Source organism: Schistocerca americana, chromosome 2, assembly GCF_021461395.2.
Source record: "Schistocerca americana isolate TAMUIC-IGC-003095 chromosome 2, iqSchAmer2.1, whole genome shotgun sequence".
Classification (NCBI taxonomy): domain Eukaryota; kingdom Metazoa; phylum Arthropoda; class Insecta; order Orthoptera; family Acrididae; genus Schistocerca; species Schistocerca americana.
In genome coordinates this window covers 27,041,448-27,056,083 of record NC_060120.1, presented here as the reverse complement: position 1 = coordinate 27,056,083, position 14,636 = coordinate 27,041,448, and the positions used below count along the sequence as shown (strand labels likewise).

Sequence of the window (14,636 nt, the reverse complement as noted above, 5' to 3'; positions counted from 1 at the left end):
CTTAACTTTTATAATCTTTGCTTCTCTTTACCTAAATATCTGTTCGATTCTCCACAAGATATTCAATAAGAGGAACCTGTTTGGGATATCAGGAAACGTCTGTCATAGTCTTCTCGATAAAGGAAACTGACTTCGCCTTTTTTGGTGCAATGCCAAGGAAACTATTACAAACAAATGAACAGACTCCTCATATACTTTCGCCAGCTTTGATGGATTTTCGTTAACGATCAAAAACATACAATTTCGCGACGCCATTGTATTCTAGTTCAGCATTTAAACGAGACAGACAAGACATCACTAGTTTAAAAAGCCGTATGATAAAAACTATTGAGTGGAACAAGTTGACACCAGACTTCCATTATTGCACAACTTGTACCTTTGTAATACAAGCAAAATTTCATTCATATGAATTCCATCTCAGTTTCAGGCTGGATACTTTCAACCAGATCCTTTTATATTAAAAAAAAGAAGGGTTTACTGAACTGCCGTAACATCTACGTCGACGTATCCAGGTCGATGCCATTTACCTCAAGGAAATGGTTCATGGAATGGTTGAAAACCCGTCCTCTCGCCTACTTCATATTGAGCAGGGTTTACTTAGTTTCGCAGATACTGTAGCTAACCTTGAACGTTAAGATCAAAGCAGTGTACTTTCCATACGGCAGTCTGCCCCTCTGAATCAAAGACAGCTTACGAACAGTACCTTCTGAGTGCTTTGTGTCAACAGCATAAAAAATACCTAGGCGTACTCCGTATTCATTTGGTGTGAAACACAGAACGTTATAGCGTGTAGGACCAGTTTTTAGGCACGCTTTGGTCATGAATGGGACCTGAGAGCTTAAAAATTATAATGGTGCACGGCAACTTTTTGCATCGAACGTGGGGAAGCCAAAATTATATACTGCATTAAAATTTCTCAATATTTACAGGTGGAATAGTGTTTTCGTTGATTTTTATACGAAATGTCACATAGGTGCTGTGTAACGGCTTTGAGTGTCTGAAATGCTGTCATATTTGCAAAAGCCGATTACATATTACAGTAAGGCAACTCTCAATTCTAGTACCGTTCGTGCATTATAAAAAGAGACTAAAAAATATGATATTCATTAAGCTTAAAGACAGCTCTGTACTTGGCACGATCTAACTCAGTGCTTCTCATAACCGATGCATGTATTCTTTCTCTGGCGAAAGGAAACGTGATTTGTACTTGTGGCGTTATTGTATATGAGGCACATTTTAGATACATTCGCCCAGCTTACACGTAAGAGAGCAGCCTCTGGATATAATTGAGCTGAGAGAATGAGCAGTTATAAACTTATTGCAAGGAATTGGAAAATTTGTGCCACAATGAAATTCGAAAGAAAGGAAAGTTAGGTTCTAGCGTCACATTACCGACTAGATCATTGCATGCAGAGCACAATCTTGGACTGGAGACAGAAATCAGCCGTGCCCTTTCGAAGGAACCATCCCAGCGCTATCCTAAAACTGTTCAGGAAAACCACGGAAAACTTAAATGCGGATGCCTAGAGGGCTATTTGAACCGCCATCAAGCTGACTGTGCCAGCCCGCTAGCTCTGAGATTCGAACCCGCATATCCTGCTTATCGCAAGCACCCGCCTGAGCTTTGTAGGCCATCCGAGGTCGCATACAATATCGGCCGCAACTTCCAATGTGCTTGAGTTGTCTTGATATTCTTTCGGACATCTGTAGATCTCTGGAGAAGGAAGCGCCAACCGTCAATTTTGTAAATATTAATCTCATCATGCTGACTGTTGTGTTTTCGGATGTACTACATAATGGTAATGTACCTCAAGAAACTGCTGTCTACTATATAAACTGTTTTCAGTTACAGTGTTCATGTTCTTGTCATTGAATTTAACCAAATTTATAATATGAAGTAACTAAAAATACGCTCTTGTGTATTAGCACTTGCTATTTCTTCGAAAACCGACATTTTGAGACCGTGGCTGTGAACAAAATACAGGTTGTTTCTTGCAAAGGAGAAAACAACGAGCAGCCACTTTTGATAATGCTATTTGTTTAGACAAACAGCGCCGTTACCGGTTTCAAACCCATAGGTTCATCTTCAGACGTCTGTTCAATTTGAGCAGCAGTTGCTACCACTGTGACACAACGACCTGTTACAGTTCGGTTACTTCAAGGACACTCCGAGTCGAACATCCTGTAACATGCATTCCACTGACCCCACACCACCGCTATTTGCGACATCTGTGGTGTCAAGCGAGAGCTCATTAGAGAGCAGGGTGGAGGTCTGTTGTGCTGGTTCTGCCTCGGTGCCGGTAATGGCCACCTGGTCTGTGTATTAGACACACGGGACCTACACCTGGAAGTATGGTCTGTGGTGCAAATTCTTATGACAGCAGAAGCACCCTCATGGTTATTCCACGCACCCTGGCTGCAAATTTATATGTCAGTCTGGTGATTCAACTTATTGTGCAGCCATTCATGAAAGGCATTCCAGGGGGAGTTTTCCAACAGAACAACGCACGCACACACACCACTGCTATAACCCGATCTGCTCTATAGTGTGTCGACGTGGTATTTTTGAAAACATTATTGGAGACATCAGCGATGAAAATATAATTAAATACACTACTGGCCATTCAAATTGCGACAGCAAGAAGAAATGCAGATGATAAACGGGTATTCATTGGAAAAATATATTATACTAGAACTGACATGCGATTCACGCAATTTGGGTGCATAGATCCTGAGAAATCAGTACCCGCAACAACCACCTCTAGCCGTAATAATGGCCTTGATACGCCTGGGCATTGAGTGAAACAGAGCTTGGATGGAGTGTACAGGTACAGCTGCCCATGCAGCTTCAACACGATACCACAGTTCATCAAGAGTATTGTGACGAACCAGTTGCTCGGCCACCATTGACCAGACGTTTTCAATTGATGAGATATCTAGAGAATGTGCTTGCGAGGGCAGCAGTCGAACATTTTCTATATCCAGAAAGGCACGTACAGGACCTGCAACATGCGGTCGTGCATTATCCTGCTGAAATGTAAGGTTTCGGGGGTCGAATGAAGGGTAGACCCACGGGTCGTAACACATCCGAAATGTTACGTCCACTGTCCAAAGTGCCGTCAATACCAACAAGAGGTGACCGAGACGTGTAACCAATGGCACCCCATACCGCCCACGCAAGGTGATACGCCAGTATGGCGATGACGAATACACGCTTCCAATGTGCGTTCACTGAGATGTCGCCAAACACGGAGGCCACCATCATGATGCTGTAAACAGAACCTGGATTCATCCGAAAAAATGACGTTTTGCCATTCGTGCATCCAGGTTCGTCGTTGAGTACACCATCGCAGGCGCTCCTGTCTGTGATGCAGCGTCAAGGTTAACCGCAGCCATGGTCTCCGAGTTGATAGTCCATGCTGCTGCAAACGTCGTCGAACTGTTCGTGCAGATGGTTGTTGTCTTGCAAACGTCCCCATCTGTTGACTCAGGGATCGAGACGTGGCTGCGCAATCCGCTACAGCCAAGCGGATAAAATGCCTGTCATCTCGACTGTTAGTGATAAGAGGCCGTTGGGATCCAGCACGGCGTTCCGTATTACCCTCCTGAACCCAGCGATTCCATAATCTGCTAACAGTCATTGGATCTCGACCAACGCGAGCAGCAATGTCGCGATACGATAAACCGCAATCGCGATAGGCTACAATCCGACCTTTATCAAAGTCGGAAACGTGATGGTACGCATTTCGCCTCCTTACACGAGGCATCACAACAACGTTTCACCAGGCAACGCCGGTCAACTGCTGTTTGTGTACGAGAAATCGGTTGGAAACTTTCCTCATGTCAGCACGTTGTAGGTGTCGCCACCGGCGCCAACCTTGTGTGAATGCTCTGAAAAGCTAATCATCTGCATATCACAGCATCTTCCTGTCGGTTAAATTTCGCGTCTGTAGCACGTCATCTTCGTCGTGTAGCAATTTTAATGACCAGTAGTGTATAATTTCTGAAAATAATTACAGCAGTCTAGATCACAAGACACATTTATTGCAAGATGGCCGGTTTCGATCATCACATGATCATCTTATCTTCAGAGCTACAGCCAAACTGACCGACAATGGCTGTGCATGGAGTAGAAAGCACAAAATGACGACTTGTTGCCTTGGCCTGCTCGATCACCAGAACTGTCTGCAATCGAGCACACATGGGACAACTCTAGCATCATCCCACAATCAGGTTTGACCATTTTGCATTAACCAACCAAGTAGAACAGGCATGGAATTCCACCTGTACAACACACTGCAAGCAAGTTTCCGTGCTTGCATTCAACATTATGGCAGTTACAACGATTATTAATGTACCAGCATCCATATTTACAATAACTTATCTCTTTCTCACCTAAACCTGTGATCTTGCAATGTTAATGAAATGGCAGGATGTGGGTGTGGTGAATGCCCGATGAACGTCATCTGCCGGTGCGTGTAGTGCCCACAGTAAAATTCTGAGGCGGTGGTGTTATGGTGTGGTCGTGTTTCTCATGGAGGGATCTTGCACCCATAGTTTTTTCGCGTGGCACTAACACAGCACAAGCCTACATTGATGTTTTAAGCACCTTCTTGCTTCTCACTGTTGAAGAGCAATTCGGGAATGGCGATTGCAACTTTCAACACGATCGAGCACCTGTTCATAATGCACGGCCTGTGGCGGAATGGTTACATGACAATAACCTGTAATGGACTGGCCTGCACAGAGTCCTGACTTGAATCCGATAGAAGGCCTTTCGGATGTTTTGGAACGGCGATTTCGTACCAGGCGTCACCGACCGACATCGATACCTCTCCTCAGGGCAGCACTCCTTGAAGAACGGGCTGCCGTTCCCCAAGAAACCTTCTAGCACCTGATTGAACGTACACCTGCGAGAGTGGAAGCTGTCATTAAGGCTACGGGTGTGCCAACACCATACTGAATTCCAGCATTACCTATGGAGGGCGCCACGAACTTGTAAGTCATTTTTCGCCAAGTGTCCGAATACTCTTGATCACAGAGGGTAGATTAGATCGCAAGATAATGTCAGTCGATGTGTCTGGCTGCAGTCTGAATTATCTGACGAATCATCTCACGCGTGCATCAGCTTTTAATCGCCAAAAGTTTTAGACTAGTTAGTCCCATAAATAATTTGAAAAATTTTATTTATCTAAATGATGTGGAACGAGACAGTTTACAGGATGTTTATACACGATTATTTATAACATTAATGAAACAATCTAGTAGTTTGTAAATCAGAATATGTCTGTGGCATAGAAGTTGTTGTCCAGAGTAAATGATTCTAGGTTAGTTTCAAAACTTGCTTTGCTGTCAGACATTTTATTATGTCACGGGACAAATGAACAAAAAATTTTATTGATTGATATTGAAGACTCTTTTGAGCCACTGACAGGTTTAATAACGGGTAATGAGGATAATTTTTTTTTCCTTCGTGTGTTGTGTGAATGGAAATTTGTATTCTTCCCAGATTGTGATGATTATTTATGACGAATTTCACTACCTTCAGTCTAAGTGGAAATGTGCAAAACATTATAGGAGTCTGACTGGTTTGTCTGCAGGACTAGCAGTTACACGAATTACAAAATTGTTGAACTTAATTATATGAGCAGCTGAGTAATGCGCAGCCTCCAGTTCAAGTTTCCAATAGTCCGTACACGCATAAATTTGGAGCATTCAGTCCCCTTTGTTGACTTATGTTCATGAGCTACATTAATGGTCGGTATGATTACTCGTTATACAGAAGTGAATGTCTGTATTTTCCCTAGTAACTGTAAAAAGAACGAAATCTCCTCGATGAATGATAAGTTTAACGTTGGTCGAAGGCTATACATTTAATAAGCAGTCATCATATGGAAGCATATGCACACAGTTCAGCAGGTTGTCGATTTGTGTGGTCCTATTCCGGTTACTGACCTTCATCCTGCCTCATTCCGTGACAACGACTTTCGTGAACTGTTACATATTCTGTCTCCAGCTGCCGAGAGGTCTTTAAACTTTGAGGAACCTTGGGCGTTCCTCACGTGGACGTCGGGACACAAGCTGAACCCGGCTCGAGGCTACATTCTTCACAGATAGGCGCTGGCGGCTGCAGCCTCTGCCACCCAAACCGGTATTAGCTCCCTCTCTCTCTCTCTCTCTCTCTCTCTCTCTCTCTCTTTCTTTCTCCTCGGTCACTCTTCTCACGGGCCAGTCGGGTGGCCGTCTTGTCCGTAAAAATTGTGGCAGATGTTACTCGCCTCGGCTCTTCGACCTTGCTCGACGTTGACAGAGATAAGATTTAGTCCCAGGAAGTGACTGGTTCACCGTGTGGTGCTTCAGGTTCGAACGGAGCACAAGTGAAGTTCACTGTCAAGGTCGGTCAGTCGCGTCGTCTTATAGCGTAGGTAACGGTCTGTATTTTTGCACCGGCATCATACCTGATCCAGACAAAACAGTCTCGCTAAGATCCCATCTACCTGCCAGGTCTGTAATTGGAGGGTCGGCGGGACCCTTCTGCAGACAGACGAAACAAGCGGCAGGGGCCCCGGCTGACGGGTGTCTGCCGGTGTAGTGGGGAGACCGGATTCCTCACCAAGGTGGTGGGGACGGGGGGGGTGAGGGAGGGGGGGAAGCGAGCGCGGGTGGGTGGGAGGGAGGGAGGGGACAATGAAGGCGAACCGACGCGCGCCAGCCAGTTGACCGCCTCCGGTGGCCACCTCCGTCGAGTTGTATATTGTCCGTGTCTGTGTTTGTGTACGTGTGTGTGTGTACGGGACGGCTTAATTCTTATCCCGACAGTCGCGGGGTCACACAGCTTCGGAGCCCGATTGACAGCGTCGATCTGCCGAAGACAAACGAGTGATACCGACCAGCGCAAACATGTGTAACTGCAAAGTGTTCCGTGAAATACAAACAGAAGTGCGTGTTGATCGTAACCAATGTTGAAGATAGTGTGGTAATTCCACGCGTGACTTCCTCCCTTCTATACTTCTAAATCTGGAGTATTCCCACACAAAGTGCATTGTCAAAAATGTGATTGCATACTGCACGCTGTAAAGAGGCTTCTCTGGAACTTCTGCATGAAGGTAAGTTCACCCATTTGAAATATCGTGTATGGCTGACGGCACTCATCGCGTACCAGATTATCATTTTATTTTGTAAGTTTTGATTCACATACGAACAGTGTCTTGGCGAAAAGCTAGGACGTTGAATGTTCACCGCTGCAGGCGCAGGTAGTCTACTGTGTGAGCTGTTTTGGTGCTGAATATGTGAGTTGGCAGCTGGTACTTGTTTCGTTGGCCTTGTATGTTGTGCATGTGGTCATGTAGAGCAGAGCAGATTTGAAACGCGGAGTGGAAAACACTGGAGCTGCGGCGCACAGGTGTGACAAACAAAAGTTAAACTGCCGCGCAGGGTTGCCAACACTCGCCGGCGGTATGCCCCACTGCTCGCTGTCAGTCGGATGCGCAGGAGGGAAGCAGCTGGAAAAGGGAGGGAAGCTTAAAGGAAACAGGGCTCCCACTGTGTGGGACCTGCTGACTGCTTAGAAGGGGATACCGGCAAGACAGGTGGTTCCTACACAGAGGAAAGCAGTGAGTCTTTTTGCTTCCAGTATGTTGCTGCGCTCCGTCTCCTTTGTATCAAGATTAAGCGAATCCGCGTCTCCAACAACTTTGAAATTACGCGGCATATTCCGATACTACTCACAGGCCGAAATCGTTCTCGTTTCGAATTCGATAAACGCTGCACAATACATTTATGTTTACAAACAATTCGTAATGTAGGAACTATTTTATGAGAGCAAATGCACAAAGAATAGAAAGGCATCATTTTTACTGGGCTATAAGCAAGATCAAATGAGATTAAATATAAAATATTCTTTCCCCAGAAGAAGCAATACCCTCTGCAGATTGGACGTATTAAATTATGCATATTTCTTACTGTACCAGTCTCCTCAAAATTAGTTGCATACACACAAAACAAAGCCTTCAAATAAAACGATAATCGATGCTCCCCTGGACAACAACCGGATTATTTTGTATCGTTAGTCGTGCATTCACAGCATGCTTATTCGATTATTCGATATTTTTCCAGTCAGACATGAGCTGCAGATATTACGAGACGCCAGTGTGCGTTTTGGAAATACGATACTCGCTGTAGATCGTCATAATTGTAGGCAATGTGCAGTGACTGATGTACTTCGGTGCGCGGCGGCAACGTACATAGTGTAGTGTTAACAGCGTCTGTTATTCGCACGTGTCAAATCTCTCATCTCTTCTTGACGCAGGTGACTTCATGAAAGACGTCCTACATGCCCCTCTGTAATACAGGACAAAGTGTGGAAACAACACAAGTGAAAGGGCGTACCCAAAGAGAGGTAGCGTAGGGCAACTGTCACTTCCCCCCACCTCTCTCAGAAAAGAAGATTGTGATGATAGCGAACTGTACTCACATTCTGCATCGCCACATCACCACACAAGTGTATGTTTGAGGGAAGTCAGAACATCTAATGGATAGTGGGTAGTATGAAGAGTGCCCAACGCTATTTACATGAAATCTCAAAACTATTCTGTCGTTAGCTGCTACTCTCTTTGCAGCTGAAAATGTCAGATGGCTCTAGGTTTTAAATTATACCTCCCGTTCATGATATGTTTCTTTTTCCTAGTGCTTAACAGCCAGTGTCAAAAACTACGAAATATGTGAATAAAGGAATTATACGCATTTATCTGGATGCTACATACCTAACTGCAAAATGATATGTACAAGTCTCATACGAAGTACACTATGTCTGTGACGTGCATTATGTTAGAAGACACCGATTGCAAGGTGATATAGCAGTAGTATGTTTGGTGGTTAATAACGACAAGTTTTCATTGTGTTAGAAATTGTACTTTGTTTTCTCTACCCACAAACATATCAATCTTGAGCGAAACTACTATTAGTCGATTTCTTGCTCCACCCACCCACCTTTTCTGTCAGACCCCGTGCACGTTTTTGCATAATATTGATCGAGTGGCAATCGAAAATATTTGTCAATCAATTATAAATATAATTATTGCAGGATATAATTTTATTTGTAAGCCGGCCGGTGTGGCCGTGCGGTTCTAGGCGCTTCAGTCTGGAACCGCGTGACCGCTACGGTCGCAGGTTCGAATCCTGCCTCGGGCATGGATGTGTGTGATGTCCTTAGGTTAGTTAGGTTTAAGTAGTTCTAAGTTCTAGGGGACTGATGACCACAGATGTTAACTCCCAAACTGCTCAGAGGCATTTGAACCATTTTTTTTATTTGTAAATGGTTAATCATCTGGAGACTTCACACAGTAGTTCATTTTGAGTAAAATAATATTTAGTGTGCAAAACATCTTGATACATGGAACGTACTATGAAGAGGAGTTACCAGGGAAGTAGACAGACTCTGTAATACATTAAGAATGTCACTGACAATATCTAATGCACTCTTTATTCAGCAGTATTTACATTTAAACAGGCGTTTCGAGATATTGCATACAGCCAGCACAACATACAGCCAGATACGGTATACAGTGATATGAAGGGCTAATGTCAATAGTGGTAAAAGTCCACTTTTGTTCATTCTGAGATTCAGAGTCCTAAAGTTAAATGAGCGCTGAAAAATCTGCAGTTGAGATATCAGAAATATTCAAGCATATAGCTTCTTGCTAGAGATGAACCTTTCTTTATGTTTGTTTGGACCATTAATGTCAGAAGCATTATAGACAGAAAAGTGGAGGTAATTGACTTGTACCACTATTGAAATAAGCCCTTCACATGTTTTACGTGATTCACGTTTGAAATCACCACATTATACAATGGGGTGCCCTGTTTGACACACATAGAACGTCCGTCATTTACAGTTTTTAAGTCAAATGATAGTTTGAAGGAGTAACGTTAAACAAGAAGTAGCTCCATCAATGTTGACGTTAGCATCACCAGTTTGCTCTATTAAAACAGTCACAGAAGTGTTCACCACACTACCTCATTTTTTAACACAGTATCCACGCTAAAGTTAATGGCGTGGAAACCTGTCTCGTGTCTGTGGTATATGTCGGGTGTTGAAATAAGCAGCTGACGTTTGCCGATGACGTAGTCACATGTGTTCGTGTTATCTGATCGTTTGGTTCTCATATAGAGGTCGTGATTACTCTCTTGTCCCTTGACTCAGATTCGCAAACAGGATTCGCTCGCTTCCCTAGTAATATTTGCCCCCGTTTATTAATGTTAAATACCTGTAATCCTTTTTAAGAATTTGCACACTATACGGTATTTTTGTGGTCCAAAATAGGGATGAAGTAAACTGACCCTTTTGAAATAAGTCACGCTCACCGCGGGCAGCCACTTTACGTGATTCAGTTCCGTGTTATCATTTACGAACTTCTATTTTGTATCAACTAACCAGATAGCCTAATTTTGAGTGTATAGTAATTAATGGTTGTACGGTCCTTATTGTTTACAGTGTGTATAAATGTACCACTGGTTAACGTCAGAAGCTCAGTGAGTCTTTTCGTAGATGATCTGTTGTCGATAGGAAGACTGGCGAACCTGAAGAATACCTGTACAGGATCGAACATCGGAACAGGAAGTTGACCCCGAACGTGAATAAACATAACGTATTAAAAATAAATAGACAAAGAGATCCATTAGCGTGACATTATGCTATTGGCAATAATTCACTCTCAACGGTAGCTAATGTAAAATATTTGTGAGTTACCTCCTCAAGTGGCCTAAAGAGTAATTACTAAAAAAGCAGCTGCTAGGTTAAGATTTTTCAGGAAATGTAATTCATCGACGAAAGAAATGGCTTACAGATACCCATTCGACCTATTCCTGAGTACTGCTTACAAGGGAACCTCCCCATCGCACCCCCCTCAGATTTAGATATAAGTTGGCACAATGGATACGCCTTGAAAAACTGAACACAGATCAATCGAGAAAACAGGAAGAAGTTGTGTGGAACTATGAAAAAATAAGCAAAATATACAAACTGAGTAGTCCATGCGCAAGATAGGCAACATCAAGGTTAATGGTGCTCAGAAGCGCCGTGGTCCCGTGGTTAGCGTGAGCAGCTGCGGAACTAGACGTCCTTGGTTCAAGTCTTCCCTCCAGTCAAAAGTTTAATTTCTTTATTTTCGCAAAGTTATGATCTGTCCGTTCGTTCATTGACGTCTCTGTTCACTGTAATAAGTTTAGTGTTTGTGTTTTGCGACCGCACCGGTAAACCGTGCGATTAGTAGACGAAAGGACGTGCCTCTCCAATGGGAACCGAAAACATTTGATCGCAAGGTCATAGGTAAACCGATACCTCCACAGAAAAACGCGTCTGATATATTCTATACGACACTGGTGACGGCATGTGCGTCACATGACAGGAATATGTTCTCGACCCACCTAACTTGTACACTTGGCTAATGGGTAAAAAGATTCTTCTACCTTACCCGATTTCGGTTTTCTTGAGGATGTGATAATCACTCCCAAAAAAGTGATGAAAACATAAGAGTTTGTCACATAAACTGGAAACAGAAAATTAAAATTTTCACTCGAGGGAAGACTTGAACCAAGGACCTCTTTTTTTTTTCCTCATTTTGTTCGCTTTTGTTCGTTGTATCTGATCGGGGCGGACGTCGTACGACATCCGATTAAGTTCGTTGATGATCGTTGAATTCAGTTTTTTTTTTTTTTTTTTTTAATTACAGAGGGTACGTAACCCTCTGACCGAACACGCTGAGCTAGCGTGCCGGCAGGACCTCTCGTTCCGCAGCTGCTCCCGCTAACCACAGGACCACGGCGCTTCTGAGATCAGATGAGCCTTGATATTGCCTGTCTTCCGCATGGACTACTCAGTTTGTATATTTTATTTTTTCGTAGTTGCACACAACTTCTTCCTGTTTCCGCGATTGATCTGTGTTCAGTTTTTCAAGGCCTATCCACTGTGCCAACTTATAACTAAATCTGAGGGGGGTGCGATGGGGAGGTTCCCTTATTAGTAGTGTGACCAGGCCGGACTAATACACTACTGGCCAATAAAATTGCTACACCAAGAAGAAATGCAGATGATAAACGGGTATTCATTGGACAAATATATTATACTACAACTAACATGTGATTACGTTTTCATCCTGAGAAATCAGTGCCCAGAACAACCACCTCTGGTCGTAATGACGGCCTCGATACGCCGGGGCATTGAGTCAAACAAAGCTTCCATGGCGTGTACAGGTACAGCTAGCTGCCCATGCAGCTTCAACACGATACCACAGTTCATCACGAGTAGTGACTGGCGTATTGTGACGAGCCAGTTGCTAGGCCACCATTGACCAGAAGTTTTCAGTTGGTGAGAGATCTGGAAAATGTGCTGGCCAGGGCAGCAGTCGAACATTTTCTGTATCCAGAAAGGCCCGTACAGGACCTGCAACATGCGGTCGTGCATTATCCCGCTGAAATGTAAGGATTCGCAGGGATCGAATGAAGGGTAGAGCCATGGGTCGTAACACATCTGAAATGTAACGCACACTGTTCGGAGTGCCATCAATGCGAACAAGAGGTGACCGAAACGTGTAACCAATGGCACCCCATACCATCACGCCGTGTGATACGCCAGTATGGCGATGACGAATACACGCTTCCAGTGTGCGTTCACCGCGATGTCGCCAAACACGGATGTGACCATCATGATGCTGTAAACAGAATCTCGATTCATCCGAAAAAATGACGTTCTGCCATTCGTGCACTCAGGTTCGTCGATGAGTACACCATCGCAGGCGCCCCTGTCTGTGGTGCAGCGTCAAGGGTAACCGCAGCCATGGTCTCAGAGCTGATAGTCAATGCAACTGCAAACGTCGTTGAACTGCTCGTGCAGATGGTTGTTGTCTTGCAAACGTCCTCATCTGTTGACTCAAGGATCGAGACGTGGCTGCACGATCCTTTACAGCCATGCGGATAAGATGCCTGTCATCTCGACTGCTAGTGATACGAGGCCGTTGGGATCCAGCACGGCGTTCCGTATTACCCTTCTGAACCCACCGATTCCATATTCTGCTAACAGTCATTGGATCTCGACCAACGCGAGCAGCAATGTCGCGATACGATAAACCGCAATCGCGATAGGCTACAATCCGACCTTTATCAAAGTCGGAAACGTGATGGTACTCATTTCTCCTCCTTACACGAGGCATCAGAACAACGTTTCACCAGGCAACGCCGGTCAGCTGCTGTTTGTGTACGAGAAATCGGTTGGAAACGTTCCTCATGTCAGCACGTTGTAGGTGTCGCAACCGGCGCCAACCTTATGTGAATGCTCTGAAAAGCTAATCATTTGCGTATCACAACATCTTCTTCCTGTCGGTTAAATTTCGCGTCCGTAGCACGTCATCTTCGTGGTGTAGCTATTTTAATGGCCAGTAGTGTAGAAAAGATAGAAAACGTCCAACGAAAAGCGGCACATATCGTCACGAGGTCTTGTGGTCGACACGAGAGCATTACGAAGAAGCTCCGTAATTCAGGTGGCGGACGTTACATGAGTCATGTTGTGGGTCACGGAGAATTGTACTACTGAAATTCCGAGAGAAAATAAAAAACTTGGGTAGGCTTACGGACAGTCGTCCTTCCATGAACCTTTCGCGAGTGACACAGTAAAGGGAGGGAATGAAAGTGGTACCGAATGATCTTCCGCGAGGTGGCTTCGCAGAGAATGGCTGCACATATAGATAACATCAGCACCCCGTCCTCACTCGAACTGTGACGTGGTTTGACGTTTTCAGAGTCTGATCTTAAACTAAGGTTTAAAATCACGTTGGATGTATACTACCTACACGTTTAGCAAAATAAAATGTAAAATCAAAAACACTTTCATCTGTCTATATTTCGAATGTTTCGGCGTTTCACTACGCGATCTTCAGGCCCCCTGACCGACGTTTAGGAAGAATTCAGCGTCATGTGCAATCGAAATAAGGGTCAGTCTCCAATAACTGGTGTCCGTAGACCTGTCTTTCAACAACATGATCCCTTCGCTCATCAACTGAGCTTGGATTCTTCCTACACGTCAGTCTGTGGGAGAGAAGACAGCGAAGTGGAACGCGGAAACAAGTCGCAAAAATAAATTACATTCGAAATTTTACACTGAACAGCCGAAGTCTCTCAATCATTCCGTACAAAGATGGATTTACAGAGTGTAAGTATTTACCTTTCTGCTGCTGAAATGTCTTCTGTTCCGTCACACCCTTCATGTATAAATCGTTTTTAATTGTACGAGGAATACTTACAAACTGAGCATCCCAGTGCTTCTCTTGCGAGGTAGTTCACAGTTAGACTATGACAGCGTGACCATCTAATCATAGAAGGTGCAAATGTATATCGTGTTCTTTGTGACTTCGAAATCTGAAAATATTTCCAGCACGTGGTGCTCCATCACCCAAGCCCATACTGTTGTTGTTGTTGTTGTTGTTGTTGTTGTGGTCTTCAGTCCAGACACTGGTTTGATGCAGCCCTCCAAGCTACTCTGTCCTGTCTAAGCCTCTTCATCTCCGAATAACTACTGCAACCTACATCCTTCTGAATCTGCTTAGTATTCATCTCTTGGTCTCCCTCTACGATTTTTACCCTCCACG

At 44.2% G+C, this 14,636-nt stretch overlaps 1 protein-coding gene across 2 annotated transcripts in view; it reads left to right on the top strand.

Moving 5' to 3' along the window:
- The first annotated feature begins 6,719 nt into the window (after positions 1–6,719).
- The window catches only part of LOC124593729 (ankyrin repeat and fibronectin type-III domain-containing protein 1), a 720,649-nt gene continuing 712,732 nt past the window's right edge, over positions 6,720–14,636 (top strand). For both annotated transcript variants that reach the window (XM_047132056.1, XM_047132055.1), the window contains exon 1: positions 6,720–7,106. The gene's annotated coding sequence lies outside the window, so the exon portion shown is untranslated. The remainder of the gene's footprint in view (positions 7,107–14,636) is intronic.